Source organism: Mastomys coucha, unplaced genomic scaffold, assembly GCF_008632895.1.
Source record: "Mastomys coucha isolate ucsf_1 unplaced genomic scaffold, UCSF_Mcou_1 pScaffold13, whole genome shotgun sequence".
Lineage (NCBI taxonomy): Eukaryota > Metazoa > Chordata > Mammalia > Rodentia > Muridae > Mastomys > Mastomys coucha.
In genome coordinates, this window is record NW_022196895.1 from 26,334,176 (window position 1) to 26,340,493 (window position 6,318).

Consider the following 6,318-nt stretch of genomic DNA (forward strand, 5'->3'; position numbering starts at 1 on the left):
CAGGGGCAGGGCGGCGGGGGGCAGGGTGGCAGGGAGCAGGGTGGCATGGCAGCAGGGTGGCAGGGAGCATGGTGGCAGGGAGCAGGGTGGCAGGCAGTCATGGCACTGGAGCCAAGAGTTTACTACATCTTGATCTGCAGGCAGCAGAGAGAGTAGGCCTGGCATGGGCCTTTGAAACTTCAAAGCCCATCCATGGGACATACCTCCTCCAACAAGGCCACACCTCCTGATCCTTTCCAGACAGTTCTAACTGGGGACCAGGCATTCAAACCTGAGTCTGTGGGAGAAATTCTCATCATGCCACCATGGGGCTAAATTAAATGCAGCTTGAATTTATATTCGTTTTTATTTCTAAGAACTAGAGGCAGGTAATCAATGTAATTGAACTCCTTTGTTGCTCATGATATATAATGTAATAACGTGCTGAGATGAACCTTGGATGCTAGGGATCTTGACTAAATGGGACATCCTTACAAGTTCTCAAATAGCTTGTCAACTGTGGGAGGCCAGTGGTGCTTGTAAAGTGACCTGCGTTGAGGCTTCTGTTAGAAAACTCAGTTAACACTGGTCATGGCTGACCTGAAGGCAGTTAGTTATTCAGAACATCTCCTGTCCTGATCTTCTAGATTATTCTTTAGTTTTATGTGTGATTAACTTTGTTCTCGAAAAAACAAAACTAAACAAAACAAAACTGAAAAAAAAAAAAAGCTGACATAACCGTGCAGATATCTATCTCTGAAGTAAGTCTCGGGACTCTGGGCTACTTAGCCTTGTCTGTGCCTCTTAGCCGACCACAGTAAGCCTAGAACCTTGTGGCTGTGTGCTTGTGTTTGTGTGCAAGGAGGTATCGTGGTTCACCTGTGTTGGTGCTGTGAGCATGGTGGACGTCCCTCAGGTGGGAGCTTTGTTCTGACTGAGCTAAAAATGCCCTTTTGGCTCATACTAGTAGTTGGACACATAATTTTAAAGATAAGAAATTACCTGATATATTTGATATTTCCTTTTGTCTGGTGGCATTTTTTGAGTGATGCTTTAACAAGAGCTTGACAGCTTATGAGAAAGTTATTGAATCTGATTATTGATCTGGTATGATAGTTTCTATGTGTCAGATAAGGTACACTTCGATATTTCAAAATAAGTAGGACGTTTAATTTTCCTTTTTGGGAGTACGGCATGATTTTAAGGTAGCTTTTTTTTCTGGAGCGGAGCTTGATTTTGGAGCCAGGTCTGCCGTTCTTGTTCTTCCTGGTTTCCGTAGTTTAATCTTGTTGCTTTTCATAAGAAGCTCATCTTAAGTTGGAGGAGAAATGATTAGCAGATAAGTGGGATGTCTGTACTGGTTCGAATTTATATATCCAACCCTTTGTTAGAAAGCCCTTACTGGAAACGTGGTTCCTTGGCTTTAGCTGTGTAGCTGTGTATGAGGCGCCATCCATCTAACCAGCAGCACTGGTAGGTATTGCAGCATTGGCTGCGGTGGGCGTGCGGCTGGCCTGAGCCTGAGGTTCACTGTGATGGTGTCACTTTGGACTGCATTTTTGTTTCTGAGTTTACTGATAAAACAAAGAGAAAGGTAAGGGAAAATAATAAAACAGTTGTCTACAGAAAGAAGCTGAGCTAACTGGAGTAGAATGAGAGAGACAGCCCTGGAGTTGGGAGTATAGGGAATCTCAGAAGGTTAGAATTTTCAGAGCAGGGAACCACAGAAGAAGGACAGGGAGCGGGGTGGATGTCAAGCAGGGTGGGACAAAGTGAAAATGACTTTCAGATTGTCTGCCGTTAAATGTTTAATCTTGGTAATGTATGTGTAAGAACAACAGTAGATCAGTCTTAGAAGAAGTTGGTGTTACTCAGCACCATTTCCTTAGCGCCTCATTTACTTGTATGGACAGAGGAGATAATGACCGCGGGTGACGTTGTACACACTTTACCGCTTGCTTGTTTGCAGTTATGACCACACTTTTTGAATTGCTTGATTTTTCTTTTTATTTTATAAGGTACACTTTTTAAATTTTCTTAAAATTAATAGTCTCTTAAAAATACATGGCTCTTTGAACTTGTAAAAGTTAACAACAGTTTCACTGTTAGAACCGTAAAACCCTTGCAATTGAGTTGTAACCTCGTTCTGTGAATTTTCTTACAAGAAGGATAATAATACAACTTTCATTTACAAGCACTGATAAACAGCAGACCTTGGAATCCCAGTAATTCTTATAAGGAAATGAAGAAATTAGATGACTTGCTTAGACAAACCAAGACTTTGTTGAGGAGGGCAGATCGGGCTGGGCATCTGCTCCACTGTGAATCCCAGTGAGCCGACGCCATGAACACATCCATGTTTTCGTGACTCAGGACAGTCTTTAGTACTGTACATGTCCCATCCCTTCCGCCTCATAGTAACATAGCTAGCATAAGAACAGAGTGCCGGGCACATGCATCTTAGGCAGAGAGCGGCACTTTGAGGCAAAGCTGTGACACCCTGATCACAATGCCCTACGCCCTTGGATTGTAAGGGATTCAGAAACATGCTGTGTCATTGAGCTGGACAGGTTGCAGATTCCTTATTTTGCAGCAGATTGTTATATTCTTTGAAAAGGAGGCATATTTAAGAATTTTCCAAATCCTTTCATCCTGCTTAGAGGGGAAGGAAATGCATTTTGGGATTCTTAAAAGGCGGTGTCTTTTTTGTTTTGTTTTAGTGCCGGATTTAAGCCTGGGGTCTATCAACCTCTATGCATATATTCCACCACCAAATGCTAGCTTCTAAAAGCATGTCTTTCAATCTTGAGAGTTTTTTTTTTTTTAATCTCAAGTGGAAATGAAGGCCTCACAGTGTACAACTCAAACCTGGTATCGACGTCATGTATGAGTAGTTTAACATAATTATAAATCATTTTTTATTAAACAAACATTATAAACTAGTAAAATTTAATCTGACACTAATGTGTCAGTGAATATACTATCAAAGCCACGTGCTGTCACGGTATGAGTGGGTGTGGATTTGGACTGTCCTGTCCCTGTAGAGATGCTTAGGTTTATGCCACATGAGCTCCTATAGATCCACTCTCTGTTCCAATGCTGCCGAATGATTTCAAAGTACAAACCGTCTCTGACTGAATATATGCAATATATAATCATTTAAAAATGCATTTTGAGTGTATAGTTATATGATCCCCTCCTTTTCTGGGCGGCAGCAGAGAGCCACAGCTCGCAGACATCTGTGTGACCCTGAGACTAAACAGCTGGTCCTCTGTTGAAAAATGGGCGGCTGCTAGAGTGTGGGGTTGGCCGGCTGGGTCCAGGGAGTGAATTATTTTACTCCTCACATTTTCATTTCGTGGTGTGTTTGCAGAGTTGTAATCACTATAATTGACGGAGCATCTGGATAGCCGGCCATTCTGTCAGTACCATTCGCTGGAAACCTCTAGAATGGCTGTGCTGTAGATAAAACCCTCGACCCAGAAATCGCAAGGCCGGTCAGTGCAGTAAACAGTACCATGACATTCAGATGGACTCGACTGTCTGTGTAATACAAGGTCAAGGAAGGGAAGGAAGGCACTCAAAACATCTCCTAATAACACTCCAGCCTCTGTCAGCAGCATTTACCATTGCCTGGGCTGTAACCAGAATGAAGAGGTCCTTGGTGTAATACATGCAGAACAGATACATTGAGAGTTCCTGGTACTAGGAATTTTCCAGGTTTCAGATAGTAACAATAGAATATTACTCTTGATTTCTAACTTTTATTGGCTCACTGTAAGTAGAGTAGGGAAGAAAGATGAGTGAACATGTTTTAGTGTAGTCTGTCTCTAGTCTGGTAGCGACTGCTTAGGGCAAGGATGCTCTGCTGTAGCCTACCGAGCTCACGAGCTGTTGCCAAAGCTGTCTTTGGAATAAAGCATGCTCCCTTCTCTGGTGATATCTGGGTGTCTTGGTCTGTAACTCAGTCCTGTCGTTGGACCCTTTAAACAAGAAATAGCCAACAAAAATCAAAAAAATCAACAAAAATTCCTGCATAATTTGACCATGTCTTTATTTACAGAAAGGCTTTGGGCGACGACTCAGTAAAAGAGAAGCTTGCTTTTCTGTGTAACTGTGACACTGTGAGAGCTGTTGGTTCTGTGAGTGAGGATGAACATCCGGTCCACCCTGGCCTAGCTCCCTGTGCTGTGAGGCTGTTCCTCAGATGTGGAGTTTGCAGCTCAGCTCTTCAGGCCCAGTTCCCTTACTCTTTTACCTGAAAATGGCCAGATTAATGAAATCATTTAGTTTGTTCTTCTGATAAAGATGCTGTCTTAGTTAGGGTTTTACTGCTGTGGACAGATACCATGACCAAGAAAGTCTTATAAGGACAACATTTAATTGGGGCTGGCTTATAGGTTCAGAGATTCAGTCTCTTATCATCAAGGTAGAAATATGGCATCCTCCAGGCAGGCATGGTGTGGGAGGAGCTGAGAGTTCTACATCTTCATCTGAAGGCTGCTAGCATAATGCTGGCTTCTAGGCAGCTAGGATGAGGATCTTTAGCCCACACCCATAGTGACACACCTACTCCAACAAGACCATACCTACTTCAACAGGGCCACACCTTCTAATAGTGCCAGTGCCTGGGCCTAGAATATCACAAATGCCTGAAAGTTACAGAAAGGAAGGTGCACCTCTGTATCTGTATCTAATTTCTGTCACCTGTAATCTCAGGTACAGTCAACTCTGGACTCTCAGACATCTTTAAAGTGGTTGTTACTAACATTTTATTATCATTTGTTTATTTCTTGGCCAACCATGCATGTCAAGGTCAGAGAGTAGATTGCTGGAGTCTGTTCTCCCTCCCTCCATGTGGGACTCAGTGAGGAAACTCAGATCACCAGCCTGCCAGCAAATACTTTCCCTGCTGATCAGCTTGCCAGCCTCAAGAGTTATTTTTGAGAGAAGTTCAGAGTTTAATTTTTATATGTTATTTGAAATGCTTAAATATTTATGAGCTACTTGAAGAGACTTGATTATCGCATGGTAAATGGCTTGATTTAATTTTAAATAAATCCTATCATTTTAAATTGTTTTCTCCTTTCCAGAACAAGTTAAGACTTTAATCACCCCTACCTTACGGGTTTCTGTTTGTTGGTTGGTTTGGTGGTTTTCTTGACAGTCTCCGTGTGTGTGTGTGTGTGTGTGTGTGTGTGTGTGTGTGTGTGTGCATGCATGCGTGTGCTCTCGCACTCACATATTAGAATGATAGTGTCAACCGGCCTTTCAGGCTTTACTGAGTGCAGTGCCAGGTACTGTGCTATGGTGTTCTCTTTTGATTCTACATCTCAGGTTCTTGTCAGTTATAGTTGACATAAAGGTGTCCATCACACTTGCATGTCTTTCAGGGAGAATGCACTTACTGTGATATACAGAATGTGTATATGACTGCAGTGACTGTGTATATCAATGACCAATTACTGTGACATATACAATATATACACAGTGACTGTGACAACACTCAAGAGAAGCAGTGAACAGGAAGGCGTGGCTAACATCTTGCTCGGGAGTCAAAGTGGAATATTGGCTTGCACAGGGCCCCTCGAGCACAAGGGATAAATTCAGTACTCTGGGCAAGGCTAGTACCCTTGATGGAGAAAATAAGGGGATAATTTCCCATGTGAAACAGTCATAATGGCTTGCATGTCAGAGTGGGTAGGTTACCCTAGGGAAGGTTTTAGTCAGGTTTTTAAGCCAGTTGATTCCTTTAGTCAGAAGTTGGTGCTTGCTGGGTACCACAAGCTGTTCTGAGGCAGCAATTAACAACACCGAGTCCCAAGGCGCTGCCCTGAGAATTCAGTCTAGAACATCCTTGCTTCATGCAGCCTGTAAATCAGTAGATGCTTCATGGCTTCTATGGTGAATCGCCGCTAGGTGGGATGGTCCCATTCCTGTGTGTCTGCTCTGAGACAGTAGAAGACTTTTCTCAGAGGAGTTGTAGCTCTTGGCAGTCCGGAGTACGCTGTTCGGATTCCCAGTGTACAGCTAGGGAACAGGTAGAGGAAGCCAACCATGCAGTTTGAAATTTGAAAGATTTTTTTTTTTTTTTTTATAGTCATACTTTCATAGCAGTCAGGGTTTCATGTTAGGAATATAAAGTCAGAAAGGTTATATAATCCATTACAGAAAGAGCAGTTTACCTGAGCTAATACACAGACAATTTCTTCTGACTTTGCTGCTGCCGATTCTTTTTAGAGTTATTGGGGTGTTTGCTCCTTGATTCTGCACTTCTAAACCTGAGATTTTATCTTTTAAATTAATATTAGCTGGGATGGTTTTAAGCTTGTTTTTTTT

At 42.5% G+C, this 6,318-nt stretch overlaps 1 protein-coding gene across 1 annotated transcript in view; it reads left to right on the forward strand.

Annotated features, from left to right (window-relative positions):
• Positions 1-6,318, forward strand: part of Pik3c3 (phosphatidylinositol 3-kinase catalytic subunit type 3) — a 77,545-nt gene that overhangs the window by 58,966 nt on the left and 12,261 nt on the right. The gene's annotated exons all lie outside the window — the stretch shown is intronic.